Consider the following 16342-nt stretch of genomic DNA (forward strand, 5'->3'; position numbering starts at 1 on the left):
AGTACTTTCACACTGGTTGCAATTATTCCTGTTATACGATGGAAAAATTGTTTTATTTTTATTTTATTTTATGCTCCATGCGTTGACTTCTCAGGCTCTAACTGTTCGATCTGGTGGAACAACGCCCTAGGGTGAAACCTGGATTGCCCGTATCGTAGAAATGACCATCACTTTCACACTGCTTGCAATTATTCCTGTTATATCATGGATAAATGGTTGTATTTTTATTGTATTTTATGCTTCGGGCGTTGACTTCTAAGGTCCTAGCTATTCGATCTCGTGCGGCAACGACCTAGAGTGAAGCCTAGGTTGCCCGGAACGTAGAAATGACCATAACGTTCATACTGGTTGCAATTATTCGTTTTATACGACGGAAAAACTGTTGTATTTATATTATATTTTATGCTTCTGGCGTTGACTTCTTAGGCCCTAACTATTCGATCTGGTGGAGCAACGCCCTAGAGTGAAGCCTAGGTTGCCCGAAACGTAGAAGTGGCCATCACTTTCACACTTGGTTGCAATTATTCCTGTTATACGATGGACAAACTGTTGCATTTTTATTGCACTTTATGCTTCTGTCGTTGACTTCTAAGGCCCTACGTATTCGATCTGGTGGAGCAATGCCTCACAGTTGAATCTAGGATGCCCGAAACGTCGAAATGATCATTACTTTCACACTGGTTGCAATTATTCATGCTATACGATGGAAAAACTGTTTCATTTTTATTGTGTTTTATGCTTCTGACGTTAACTTCTTAGGCCCTAACTATTCGATCTGGTGGAACAACGCCCTAGAGTGAAGCCTAGGTTGCCCGGAACGTAGAAATGACCATAACTTTCACACTGGTTGCATTTACTCGTTTTGTACAATGGAAAAACTCTTCTATTTATTCTGTATTTTATGCTTTGGGCGTCGACTACTAAGGCCCTAACTATTCGATGTTGAGGAGCAACGTCCTAGAGTGAAGCCTAGGTTGCCCGGAAGGTATAAATGCCCATTACTTTCACACAGGTTGCAATTATTCCTGTTATACGATGAAAAAACTGTTGTATTTTTAATGTATTTTATGCTCTTGGCGTTGACCTCCAAGTCCCTAACTAATCGATCTGGTGGAACAACGCCCTAGAGTGAAGCCTGGGTTGCCCAGAACGTAGAAATGACCATACCTTTCACACTGTTTCCAAATATACATTATATACGATGAAAAGCTGCTGTATTCATATTGTATTTTATGCTTCAGGCGTTGACTTCTTAGGCCCTAACAGTTTGATCTGGTGGAGCACCGCCCTAGAGTGAAGCCTAGCTTGCCCGGAACGTAGAAAAGACCATTACCTTCACACTGGGTGCAATTATTCCTGTTATACGATGGAAGGACTGGTGAACTTTTATTGTATTTTATGCTTTGGGCGTTGACTTCTAAGGCCCTAGCTATTCGGTTTGGTGGTGCAACGCCCTAGAGTGAAGCCTAGGTTACCCGGAACGTAGAAATGACCATTACTTTCTCACTGGTTGCAATTATTCTTTTTATACGATGGAAGAACTGTTGTATTTTTACTGTATCTTATGCGTCTGGAGTTGTTTTCTAAGGCCCTAGCTATTCGACCTGGTGGTGCAACGCCCTAGATCGAATCCTAGGTTGCACGGAACGTAGAAGTGACCTATACTGTCACACTGGTTGCAATTATTCCTGTTATACGATGGAACAACTGTTGTATTTTTATTATATTTTATGCTTCTGAGGCTGACCTCTAAGTCCCTAGCTATTGGATCTGGTGGAGCAGCACCCTAGAGCGAGGCCTAGGTTGCCCGGAACGTAGAATTGGCCATCACTTTCACACTGGTTGCAATTATTCCTGTTATATCATGGATACACTGTTGTATTTTTATTGCAATTTTTTGCTCCGGGCGTTGACTTCTAAGACCCTAACTATTCAATCTGTTGGAGCAGCGCCCTAGGGTGAAGCCTAGGTTGCTCGGAAAGTAGAAATGTCCATAAGTTTCATACTGGTTACAATTATTCGTTTTATACGATGGAAAAACTGTTGTATTTATATTGTATTTTATGCTTCTGGCGTTGACTTCTAAGGCGCTAACTATTCGATCTAGTGGAGCAACGCCCTAGAGTGAAGCCTATGTTGCCCGGAACGTAGAAATGACCATCGCATTCAAACTGGTTGCAATTATTCCTGTTATATGATGGAAAAACTGTTGTATTTTTATAGCATTTTATGCTTCTGGCGTTCCCTTCTTAGGCCCTAACTATTCGATCTGGTGGAACAACGGCCTAGGGTGAAGCCTAGTTTGCCCGGAACGTAGAAATAACCATAACTTTTACACTGGTAGCAATTATTCGTTTTATACTATGGAAAAACTGTTCTATTTATTTTGTATTTAATGCTTCGGGCGTTGGCTTCTAAGGCCTTAACTGTTCGATCTGGTGGAGCAACGCCCTAGAGTGAAACCTAGGTTGCCCGGAACGTAGAAATGACCATAACTTTCACACTGGTTGCAATTATTCCTGTTATATGATGGATACACTGTTGTATTTTTTTTTGCATTTTATGGTTCGGGCGTTGACTTCTAAGGCCCTAACTATTCAATCTGTTGGAGCAACGACCTAGGGTGAAGCCTAGGTTGCTGGGAAAGTAGAAATGACAATAAGGTTCATACTGGTTGCAATTATTCGTTTTAAGCGATGGAAAAACTGTTGTATTTATATTGTATTTTATGCTTCTGGCGTTGACTTCTACGGCACTATCTGTTCGATCTGGTGGAGCAACGCCCTAGAGCGAAGCCTAGGTTGCCCGGAACGTAGAATTGGCCATCACTTTCAAACTGGTTGCAATTATTCCTGTTATATGATGGAAACACCGTTGCATTTTTTTTGCATTTTATGGTTCGGGGGTTGACTTCTAAGGCCCTAACTATTCAATCTGTTGGAGAAACGCCCTAGGGTGATGCCTAGCTTGCTCGGAAAGTAGAAATGACCATAAGTTTCATACTGGTTGCATTTATTCGTTTTATACGATGGAAAATCTGTTGTATTTATATCGTATTTTATGCTTCTGGCGTTGACTTCTTAGGCCGTAACTATTCGGTCTGGTGGAGCAATGCCCTGGAGTGAAACCTAGGTTGCCCGGAACGTAGAATTGGCCATCACTTTCAAACTGGGTGCAACTATTCCTGATATATGATGGAAACACTGTTGTATTTTTTTGCATCTTATGGTTCGGGCGTTGTCTTCTAAGGCCCTAGCTATTCAATCTGTTGGAGCAACGCCCTAGGGTGAAGCCTATGTTGCTCGGAAAGTAGAAATGTCCATAAGTTTCATACTGGTTGCAATTATTCGTTTTATACGATGGAAAAACTGTTGTATTTATATTGTATTTTATGCTTCTGGCGTTGACTTCTAAGGCACTAACTATTCGATCTAGTGGAGCAACGCCCTAGAGTGAAGCCAATGTTGCCCGGAACGTAGAAATGACCATCGCATTCAAACTGGTTGCAAATATTCCTGTTATATGATGGAAAAACTGTTGTATTTTTATTGCATTTTATGCTTCGGGCATTGACTTCTAAGGCCCTAACTATTCAATCTGTTGGAGCAACGGCCTAGGGTGAAGCCTAGGTTGCCCGGAACGTAGAAATAACCATAACTTTTACACTGGTAGCAATTATTCGTTTTATACTATGGGAAAACTGTTCTATTTATTTTGTATTTAATGCTTCGGGCGTTGGCTTCTAAGGCCCTAACTGTTTGATCTGGTGGAGCAACGCCCTAGAGTGAAACCTAGGTTGCCCGGAACGTAGAAATGACCATAACTTTCACACTGGTTGCAATTATTCCTGTTATATGATGGATACACTGTTGTATTTTTATTGCAATTTTTTGCTTCGGGCGTTGACTTCTAAGGCCCTAACTATTCAATCTGTTGGAGCAGCGCCCTAGGGTGAAGCCTAGGTTGCTCGGAAAGTAGAAATGTCCATAAGTTTCATACTGGTTGCAATTATTCGTTTTATACGATGGAAAAACTGTTGTATTTATATCGTATTTTATGCTTCTGGCGTTGACTTCTCAGGCACTAACTATTCGATCTAGTGGAGCAACGCCCTAGAGTGAAGCCTATGTTGCCCGGAACGTAGAAATGACCATCGCATTCAAACTGGTTGCAATTATTCCTGTTATATGATGGAAAAACTGTTGTATTTTTATTGCATTTTATGCTTCGGGCATTGACTTCTAAGGCCCTAACTATTCAATCTGTTGGAGCAACGCCCTAGGGTGAAGCCTAGGTTGCCCGGAAAGTAGAAATGACCATAGCTTTCATACTGGTTGCAATTATTCGTTTTATATGATGGACAAACTGTTGTATTTATATTGTATTTTATGCTTCTGGCGTTCCCTTCTTAGGCCCTAACTATTCGATCTGGTGGAACAACGGCCTAGGGTGAAGCCTAGGTTGCCCGGAACGTAGAAATAACCATAACTTTTACAGTGGTAGCAATTATTCGTTTTATACTATGGAAAAACTTTTCTATTTATTTTGTATTTAATGCTTCGGGCGTTGGCTTCTAAGGCCTTAACTGTTCGATCTGGTGGAGCAACGCCCTAGAGTGAAACCTAGGTTGCCCGGAACCTAGAAATGACCATCGCATTCAAACTGGTTGCAATTATTCCTGTTATATGATGGAAAAACTGTTGTATTTTTATTGCATTTTATGCTTCGGGCATTGACTTCTAAGGCCCTAACTATTCAATCTGTTGGAGCAGGGCCCTAGGGTGAAGCCTAGGTTGCTCGGAAAGTAGAAATGTCCATAAGTTTCATACTGGTTGCAATTATTCGTTTTATACGATGGAAGAACAGTTGTATTTATATTGCATTTTATGCTTCTGGCGTTGACTTCTAAGGCACTAACTATTCGATCTGGTGCAGCAACGCAATAGTGTGATGCCTAGGTTGCCGGAACGTTGAATTGGCCATCAATTTCAAACTGGTTGCAATTATACCTGTTATATGATGGAAACACTGCTGTATTTTTTTTGCATTTTATGGCTCGGGCGTTGACTTCTAAGGCCCTAACTATTCAATCCGTTGGAGCAACGCCCAAGGGTGAAGCCTAGGTTGCTCGGAAAGTAGAAATGACCATAAGTTTCATACTGGTTGCAATTATTCGTTTTATACGATGGAAAAACTGTTGTATTTATATTGTATTTTATACATCTGGCGTTGACTTCTAAGGTACTAACTATTCGATCTAGTGGAGCAACGCCCTAGAGTGAAGCCTATGTTGCCCGGAACGTAGAAATGACCATCACTTTCAAACTGGTTGCAATTATTCCTGTTATATGATGGAAAAACTGTTGTATTTTTATTGCATTTTATGCTTCGGGCATTGACTTCTAAGGCCCTAACTATACAATCTGTTGGAGCAACGCCCTAGGGTGAAGACTAGGTTGCCCGGAAAGTAGAAATGACCATAGCTTTCATACTGGTTGCAATTATTCGTTTTATATGATGGAAAAACTGTTGTATTTATATTGTATTTTATGCTTCTGGCGTTCCCTTCTTAGGCCCTAACTATTCGATCTGGTGGAACAACGGCCTAGGGTGAAGCCTAGGTTGCCCGGAACGTAGAAATAACCATAACTTTTACACTGGTAGCAATTATTCGTTTTATACTATGGAAAAACTGTTCTATTTATTTTGTTTTTAATGCTTCGAGCGTTGGCTTCTAAGGCCTTAACTGTTCGATCTGGTGGAGCAACGCCCTAGAGTGAAACCTAGGTTGCCCGGAACGTAGAAATGACCATAACTTTCACACTGGTTGCAATTATTCCTGTTATATGATGGATACACTGTTGTATTTTTTTTTGCATTTTATGGTTCGGGCGTTGACTTCTAAGGCCCTAACTATTCAATCCGTTGGAGCAACGCCCAAGGGTGAAGCCTAGGTTGCTCGGAAAGTAGAAATGACCATAAGTTTCATACTGGTTGCAATTATTCGTTTTATACGATGGAAAAACTGTTGTATTTATATCGTATTTTATGCTTCTGGCGTTGACTTCTTAGGCCGTAACTATTCGGTCTGGTGGAGCAATGCCCTGGAGTGAAACCTAGGTTGCCCGGAACGTAGAATTGGCCATCACTTTCAAACTGGGTGCAACTATTCCTGATATATGATGGAAACACTGTTGTATTTTTTTTGCATTTTATGGTACGGGCGTTGACTTCTAGGGCCCTAACTATTCAATCTGTTGGAGCAACGCCCTAGGGTGAAGCCTATGTTGCTCGGAAAGTAGAAATGTTCATAAGTTTCATACAGGTTGCAATTATTCGTTTTATACGATGGAAAAACTGTTGTATTTATATTGTATTTTATGCTTCTGGCGTTGACTTCTAAGGCACTAACTATTCGATCTAGCGGAGCAACGCCCTAGAGTGAAGCCTATGTTGCCCGGAACGTAGAAATGACCATCGCATTCAAACTGGTTGCAATTATTCCTGTTATATGATGGAAAAAATGTTGTATTTTTATTGCATTTTATGCTTCGGGCATTGACTTCTAAGGCCCTAACTATTCAATCTGTTGGAGCAACGCCCTAGGGTGAAGCCTAGGTTGCCCGGAAAGTAGAAATGACCATAGCTTTCATACTGGTTGCAATTATTCGTTTTATATGATGGAAAAACTGTTGTATTTATATTGTATTTTATGCTTCTGGCGTTCCCTTCTTAGGCCCTAACTATTCGATCTGGTGGAACAACGCCCAAGGGTGAAGCCTAGGTTGCTCGGAAAGTAGAAATGACCATAAGTTTCATACTGGTTGCAATTATTCGTTTTATACGATGGAAAAACTGTTGTATTTATATTGTATTTTATACATCTGGCGTTGACTTCTAAGGTACTACCTATTCGATCTAGTGGAGCAACGCCCTAGAGTGGAGGCTATGTTGCCCGGAACGTAGAAATGACCATCACTTTCAAACTGGTTGCAATTATTCCTGTTATATGATGGAAAAACTGTTGTATTTATATTGTATTTTATGCTTCTGGCGTTCCCTTCTTAGGCCCTAACTATTCGATCTGGTGGAACAACGGCCTAGGGTGAAGCCTAGGTTGCCAGGAACGTAGAAATAACCATAACTTTTACACTGGTAGCAATTATTCGTTTTATACTATGGAAAAACTGTTCTATTTATTTTGTATTTAATGCTTCGGGCGTTGGCTTCTAAGGCCCTAACTGTTTGATCTGGCGGAGCAACGCCCTAGAGTGAAACCTAGGTTGCCCGGAACGTAGAAATGACCATATGTTTCATACTGGTTGCAATTATTCGTTTTATACGATGGAAAAGCTGTTGTATTTATATCGTATTTTATGCTTCTGGCGTTGACTTCTTAGGCCGTAACTATTCGGTCTGGTGGAGCAATGCCCTGTAGTGAAACCTAGGTTGCCCGGAACGTAGAATTGGCCATCACTTCCAAACTGGGTGCAACTATTCCTGATATATGATGGAAACACTGTTGTATTTTTTTTGCATTTTATGGTTCGGGCGTTGACTTCTAAGGCCCTAACTATTCAATCTGTTGGAGCAACGCCCTAGGGTGAAGCCTATGTTGCTCGGAAAGTAGAAATGTCCATAAGTTTCATACTGGTTGCAATTATTCGTTTTATACGATGGAAAAACTGTTGTATTTATATTGTATTTTATGCTTCTGGCGTTGACTTCTAAGGCACTAACTATTCGATCTAGTGGAGCAACGCCCTAGAGTGAAGCCTATGTTGCCCGGAACGTAGAAATGACCATCGCATTCAAACTGGTTGCAATTATTCCTGTTATATGATGGAATAACTGTTGTATTTTTATTGCATTTTATGCTTCGGGCATTGACTTCTAAGGCCCTAACTATTCAATCTGTTGGAGCAACGCCCTAGGGTGAAGCCTAGGTTGCCCGGAAAGTAGAAATGACCATAGCTTTCATACTGGTTGCAATTATTCGTTTTATATGATGGAAAATCTGTTGTATTTATATTGTATTTTATGCTTCTGGCGTTCCCTTCTTAGGCCCTAACTATTCAATCTGGTGGAACAACGGCCTAGGGTGAAGCCTAGGTTGCCCGGAACGTAGAAATAACCATAACTTTTACACTGGTAGCAATTATTCGTTTTATACTATGGAAAAACTGTTCTATTTATTTAGTATTTAATGCTTCGGGCGTTGGCTTCTAAGGCCCTAACTGTTTGACCTGGTGGAGCAACGCCCTAGAGTGAAATCTAGGTTGCCCGGAACGTAGAAATGACCTTAACTTTCACACTGGTTGCAATTATTCCTGTTATATGATGGATACACTGTTGTATTTTTATTGCAATTTTTTGCTTCGGGCGTTGACTTCTAAGGCCCTAACTATTCAATCTGTTGGAGCAGCGCCCTAGGGTGAAGCCTAGGTTGCTCGGAAAGTAGAAATGTCCATAAGTTTCATACTGGTTGCAATTATTCGTTTTATACGATGGAAGAACAGTTGTATTTATATTGTATTTTATGCTTCTGGCGTTCCCTTCTTAGGCCCTAACTATTCGATCTGGTGGAACAACGGCCTAGGGTGAAGCCTAGGTTGCCCGGAACGTAGAAATAACCATAACTTTTACACTGGTAGCAATTATTCGTTTTATACTATGGAAAAACTGTTCTATTTATTTTGTATTTAATGCTTCGGGCGTTGGGTTCTAAGGCCTTAACTGTTCGATCTGGTGGAGCAACGCCCTAGAGTGAAACCTAGGTTGCCCGGAACGTAGAAATGACCATAACTTTCACACTGGTTGCAATTATTCCTGTTATATGATGGATACACTGTTGTATTTTTTTTTTGCATTTTATGGTTCGGGCGTTGACTTCTAAGGCCCTAACTATTCAATCCGTTGGAGCAACGCCCAAGGGTGAAGCCTAGGTTGCTCGGAAAGTAGAAATGACCATAAGTTTCATACTGGTTGCAATTATTCGTTTTATACGATGGAAAAACTGTTGTATTTATATCGTATTTTATGCATCTGGCGTTGACTTCTTAGGCCGTAACTATTCGGTCTGGTGGAGCAATGCCCTGGAGTGAAACCTAGGTTGCCCGGAACGTAGAATTGGCCATCACTTTCAAACTGGGTGCAACTATTCCTGATATATGATGGAAACACTGTTGTATTTTTTTTGCATTTTATGGTACGGGCGTTGACTTCTAAGGCCCTAACTATTCAATCTGTTGGAGCAACGCCCTAGGGTGAAGCCTATGTTGCTCGGAAAGTAGAAATGTTCATAAGTTTCATACTGGTTGCAATTATTCGTTTTATACGATGGAAAAACGGTTGTATTTATATTGTATTTTATGCTTCTGGCGTTGACTTCTAAGGCACTAACTATTCGATCTAGTGGAGCAACGCCCTAGAGTGAAGCCTATGTTGCCCGGAACGTAGAAATGACCATCACTATCAAACTGGTTGCAATTAATCCTTTTATACGATGGAAAAGCTGTTGTATTTATATCGTATTTTATGCTTCTGGCGTTTACTTCTAAGGACCTAACTATTCGATCTGGTGGAGCAACGCCCTAGAGTGAAGCCTAGGTTGCTCGGAATGTAGAAATGTCCATAACTTTCACACTGCTTGCAATTATTCGTTTTATACGATGGAAACGCTGTTGTATTTATATTGAATTTTATGCCTCTGGCGTTGACTTCTAAGGCCGTAGCTATTAGATGTGGTGGAGCAACGCCCTAAAGTGAAGCCTAGGGTGCTCGGAACGTAGAAATGACCATTACTTTCGCACTGGTTGCAATTATTCGTTTTATACGATGGAAAAACTGTTGTATTTATATCGTATTTTATGCTTCTGGCGTTGACTTCTTAGGCCGTAACTATTCGGTCTGGTGGAGCAATGCCCTGGAGTGAAACCCAGGTTGCCCGGAACGTAGAATTGGCCATCACTTTCAAACTGGGTGCAACTATTCCTGATATATGATGGAAACACTGTTGTATTTTTTTTGCATTTTATGGTTCGGGCGTTGACTTCTAAGGCCCTAACTATTCAATCTGTTGGAGCAACGCCCTAGGGTGAAGCCTATGTTGCTCGGAAAGTAGAAATGTCCATAAGTTTCATACTGGTTGCAATTATTCGTTTTATACGATGGAAAAACTGTTGTATTTATATTGTATTTTATGCTTCTGGCGTTGACTTCTAAGGCACTAACTATTCGATCTAGTGGAGCAACGCCCTAGCGTGAAGCCTATGTTGCCCGGAACGTAGAAATGACCATCGCATTCAAACTGGTTGCAATTATTCCTGTTATATGATGGAAAAACAGTTGTATTTTTATTGCATTTTATGCTTCGGGCATTGACTTCTAAGGCCCTAACTATTCAATCTGTTGGAGCAACGCCCTAGGGTGAAGCCTAGGTTGCCCGGAAAGTAGAAATGACCATAGCTTTCATACTGGTTGCAATTATTCGTTTTATATGATGGAAAAACTGTTGTATTTATATTGTATTTTATGCTTCTGGCGTTCCCTTCTTAGGCCCTAACTATTCGATCTGGTGGAACAACGGCCTAGGGTGAAGCCTAGGTTGCCCGGAACGTAGAAATAACCATAACTTTTACACTGGTAGCAATTATTCGTTTTATACTACGGAAAAACTGTTCTATTTATTTAGTATTTAATGCTTCGGGCGTTGGCTTCTAAGGCCCTAACTGTTTGACCTGGTGGAGCAACGCCCTAGAGTGAAACCTAGGTTGCCCGGAACGTAGAAATGACCTTAACTTTCACACTGGTTGCAATTATTCCTGTTATATGATGGATACACTGTTGTATTTTTATTGCAATTTTTTGCTTCGGGCGTTGACTTCTAAGGCCCTAACTATTCAATCTGTTGGAGCAGGGCCGTAGGGTGAAGCCTAGGTTGCTCAGAAAGTAGAAATGTCCATAAGTTTCATACTGGTTGCAATTATTCGTTTTATACGATGGAAGAACAGTTGTATTTATATTGCATTTTATGCTTCTGGCGTTGACTTCTAAGGCACTAACTATTCGATCTGGTGCAGCAACGCAATAGTGTGATGCCTAGGTTGCCGGAACGTTGAATTGGCCATCAATTTCAAACTGGTTGCAATTACACCTGTTATATGATGGAAACACTGCTGTATTTTTTTTGCATTTTATGGCTCGGGCGTTGACTTCTAAGGCCCTAACTATTCAATCCGTTGGAGCAACGCCCAAGGGTGAAGCCTAGGTTGCTCGGAAAGTAGAAATGACCATAAGTTTCATACTGGTTGCAATTATTCGTTTTATACGATGGAAAAACTGTTGTATTTATATTGTATTTTATACATCTGGCGTTGACTTCTAAGGTACTAACTATTCGATCTAGTGGAGCAACGCCCTAGAGTGAAGCCTATGTTGCCCGGAACGTAGAAATGACCATCACTTTCAAACTGGTTGCAATTATTCCTGTTATATGATGGAAAAACTGTTGTATTTTTATTGCATTTTATGCTTCGGGCATTGACTTCTAAGGCCCTAACTATTCAATCTGTTGGAGCAACGCCCTAGGGTGAAGCCTAGGTTGCCCGGAAAGTAGAAATGACCATAGCTTTCATACTGGTTGCAATTATTCGTTTTATATGATGGAAAAGCTGTTGTATTTATATTGTATTTTATGCTTCTGGCGTTCCCTTCTTAGGCCCTAACTATTCGATCTGGTGGAACAACGGCCTAGGGTGAAGCCTAGGTTGCCCGGAACGTAGAAATAACCATAACTTTTACACTGGTAGCAATTATTCGTTTTATACTATGGAAAAACTGTTCTATTTATTTTGTATTTAATGCTTCGGGCGTTGGCTTCTAAGGCCTTAACTGTTCGATCTGGTGGAGCAACGCCCTAGAGTGAAACCTAGGTTGCCCGGAACGTAGAAATGACCATAACTTTCACACTGGTTGCAATTATTCCTGTTATATGATGGATACACTGTTGTATTTTTTTTTGCATTTTATGGTTCGGGCGTTGACTTCTAAGGCCCTAACTATTCAATCCGTTGGAGCAACGCCCAACTGTGAAGCCTAGGTTGCTCGGAAAGTAGAAATGACCATAAGCTTCATACTGGTTGCTATTATTCGTTTTATACGATGGAAAAACTGTTGTGTTTATATCGTATTTTATGCATCTGGCGTTGACTTCTTAGGCCGTAACTATTCGGTCTGGTGGAGCAATGCCCTGGAGTGAAACCTAGGTTGCCCGGAACGTAGAATTGGCCATCACTTTCAAACTGGGTGCAACTATTCCTGATATATGATGGAAACACTGTTGTATTTTTTTTGCATTTTATGGTACGGGCGTTGACTTCTAAGGCCCTAACTATTCAATCTGTTGGAGCAACGCCCTAGGGTGAAGCCTATGTTGCTCGGAAAGTAGAAATGTTCATAAGTTTCATACTGGTTGCAATTATTCGTTTTATACGATGGAAAAACTGTTGTATTTATATTGTATTTTATGCTTCTGGCGTTGACTTCTAAGGCACTAACTATTCGATCTAGTGGAGCAACGCCCTAGAGTGAAGCCTAGGTTTCCCGGAACGTAGAAATGACCATCACTTTCAAACTGGTAGCAATTAATCCTGTTATACGATGGAAAAACTGTTGTATTTTTATTGCATCTTATGCTTCGGGCGTTGACTTCTAAGGCCCTAACTACTCAATCTGTTGGAGCAACGCCCTAGGGTGAAGCCTAGGTTGCCCGGAAAGTAGAAATGACGTTAACCTTCATACTGGTTCCAATTATTCGTTTTATGCGATGGAAAAACTGTTGTATTTATATTGTATTTTATACATCTGGCGTTGACTTCTAAGGTACTACCTATTCGATCTAGTGGAGCAACGCCCTAGAGTGAAGGCTATGTTGCCCGGAACGTAGAAATGACCATCACTTTCAAACTGGTTGCAATTATTCCTGTTATATGATGGAAAAACTGTTGTATTTATATTGTATTTTATGCTTCTGTCGTTCCCTTCTTAGGCCCTAACTATTCGATCTGGTGGAACAACGGCCTAGGGTGAAGCCTAGGTTGCCAGGAACGTAGAAATAACCATAACTTTTACACTGGTAGCAATTATTCGTTTTATACTATGGAAAAACTGTTCTATTTATTTTGTATTTAATGCTTCGGGCGTTGGCTTCTAAGGCCCTAACTGTTTGATCTGGCGGAGCAACGCCCTAGAGTGAAACCTAGGTTGCCCGGAACGTAGAAATGAGCATATGTTTCATACTGGTTGCAATTATTCGTTTTATACGATGGAAAAACTGTTGTATTTATATCGTATTTTATGCTTCTGGCGTTGACTTCTTAGGCCGTAACTATTCGGTCTGGTGGAGCAATGCCCTGTAGTGAAACCTAGGTTGCCCGGAACGTAGAATTGGCCATCACTTCCAAACTGGGTGCAACTATTCCTGATATATGATGGAAACACTGTTGTATTTTTTTTGCATTTTATGGTTCGGGCGTTGACTTCTAAGGCCCTAACTATTCAATCTGTTGGAGCAACGCCCTAGGGTGAAGCCTATGTTGCTCGGAAAGTAGAAATGTCCATAAGTTTCAAACTGGTTGCAATTATTCGTTTTATACGATGGAAAAACTGTTGTATTTATATTGTATTTTATGCTTCTGGCGTTGACTTCTAAGGCACTAACTATTCGATCTAGTGGAGCAACGCCCTAGAGTGAAGCCTAGGTTGCCCGGAACGTAGAAATGACCATCACTTTCAAACTGGTTGCAATTATTCCTGTTATATGATGGAAAAACTGTTGTATTTATATTGTATTTTATGCTTCTGGCGTTCCCTTCTTAGGCCCTAACTATTCGATCTGGTGGAACAACGGCCTAGGGTGAAGCCTAGGTTGCCCGGAACGTAGAAATAACCATAACTTTTACACTGGTAGCAATTATTCGTTTTATACTATGGAAAAACTGTTCTATTTATTTTGTATTTAATGCTTCGGGCGTTGGCTTCTAAGGCCCTAACTGTTTGATCTGGTGGAGCAACGCCCCAGAGTGAAACCTAGGTTGCCCGGAACGTAGAAATGACCATATCTTTCACACTGGTTGCAATTATTCCTGTTATATGCTGGATACACTGTTGTATTTTTATTGCAATTTTTTGCTTCGGGCGTTGACTTCTAAGGCCCCAACTATTCAATCTGTTGGAGCAGCGCCCAAGGGTGAAGCCCAGGTTGCTCGGAAAGTAGAAATGTCCATAAGTTTCATACTGGATGCAATTATTCGTTTTATACGATGGAAAAACTGTTGTATTTATATCGTATTTTATGCTTCTGGCGTTGACTTCTAAGGCACTAACTATTCGATCTGGTGGAGCAACGTAATCGTGTGATGCCTAGGTTGCCGGAACGTAGAATTGGCCATCAATTTCAAACTGGTTGTAATTATACCTGTTATATGATGGAAACCCTGCTGTATTTTTTTTGCATTTTATGCTTCTGGCGTTCCCTTCTTAGGCCCTAACTATTCGATCTGGTGGAACAACGGCCTAGGGTGAAGCCTAGGTTGCCAGGAACGTAGAAATAACCATAACTTTTACACTGGTAGCAATTATTCGCTTTATACTATGGAAAAACTGTTATATTTATATTGTATTTTATGCTTCTGGCGTTGACTTCTTAAGCCCTAACTATTCGATCTGGTAGAACAACGCCCTAGAGTGAAGCCTAGGTTGCCTGGAACATAGAATTGGCCATCACTTTCAAACTGGTTGCAGTTATTCCTGATATATGACGGAAACACTGTTGTATTTTTTTTGCATTTTATGGTTCGGGCGTTGACATCTAAGGCCCTAACTATTGAATCTGTTGGAGCAAAGCCCTAGGGTGAAGCCTAGGTTGCTGGGAGAGTAGGAATGAGCATAGGTTTCATACTGGTTGCTATTATTCGTTTTATACGATGGAAAAACTCTTGTATTTATATCGTATTTTATGCTTCTGGCGTTGACTTCTTAGGCCGTAACTATTCGGTCTGGTGGAGCAATGCCCTGGAGTGAAACCCAGGTTGCCCGGAACGTAGAATTGGCCATCACTTTCAAACTGGGTGCAACTATTCCTGATATATGATGGAAAAACTGTTGTATTTTTATTGCATTTTATGCTTCGGGCATTGACTTCTAAGGCCCTAACTATTCAATCTGTTGGAGCAACGCCCTAGGGTGAAGCCTAGGTTGCTCGGAAAGTAGAAATGTCCATAAGTTTCATACTGGTTGCAATTATTCGTTTTATACGATGGAAAAACTGTTGTATTTATATTGTATTTTATCCTTCTGGCGTTGAATTCTAAGGCCCTAGCTATTCGATCTAGTGGAGCAACGCCCTAGAGTGAAGCCTAGGTTGCCCGGAAAGGAGAAATGACCATCACTTTCAAACCGGTTGCAATTAATCCTGTTATACGATGAAAGATCTGATGTATTTTTGTTGCATTTTATGGTTCTGGCGTTCACTTCTTAGGCCCTAACTATGCGATCTAGTGGGACAACGGCCTATGGTGAAGCCTAGGTTGCACTGAACGTAGAAATGACCATGACTTTCACACTGTTTGCAATTATTCCTTTTATACGATGGAAAAGCTGTTGTATTTATATCGTATTTTATGCTTCTGGCGTTTACTTCTAAGGACGTTACTATTCGACCTGGTGGTGCAACGCCCTAGAGTGTAACCTAGGTTGCCCGGATAGTAGAATTGGCCATCACTTTCAAACTGGTTGCACTTATTCCTGTTATATGATGGAAACACTGTTGTATTTTTTTTGCATTTGATGGTTCGGGCGTTGACTTCTAAGGCCCTAATTATTCAACCTGTTGGAGCAACGCCCTAGGGTGAAGCCTAGGTTGCTCGGAAAGTAGAAATGACCATAAGTTTCATACTGGTTGCAATTATTCGTTTTATACGATGGAAAATCTGTTGTATTTATAATGTATTTTAAGCTCCTGGCGTTGACTTCTAAGGCACTAACTGTTCGATCTGGTGGAGCAACGCCCTAGAGTGAAGCCTAGGTTGCACGGAATGTAAAAATGACCATGACATTCACACTGGTTGTAATTATTCATTTTATACGATGGGAAAACTGTTATATTTATATTGTATAGTATGCTTCTGGCGTTGATTTCTTAGGCCCTAACTATTCAATCTGGTGGATCAACGTCCTAGAGTGAAGCCTACGTTGCTCGGAATGTAGAAATGACCATAACATTCACACTGGTTGAAATTATTCGTTTAATACGTTGGAAAAGCTGTTGCAACTTTATTGTATT

This window comes from Calliopsis andreniformis, unplaced genomic scaffold (genome assembly GCF_051401765.1).
Source record: "Calliopsis andreniformis isolate RMS-2024a unplaced genomic scaffold, iyCalAndr_principal scaffold0019, whole genome shotgun sequence".
Classification (NCBI taxonomy): domain Eukaryota; kingdom Metazoa; phylum Arthropoda; class Insecta; order Hymenoptera; family Andrenidae; genus Calliopsis; species Calliopsis andreniformis.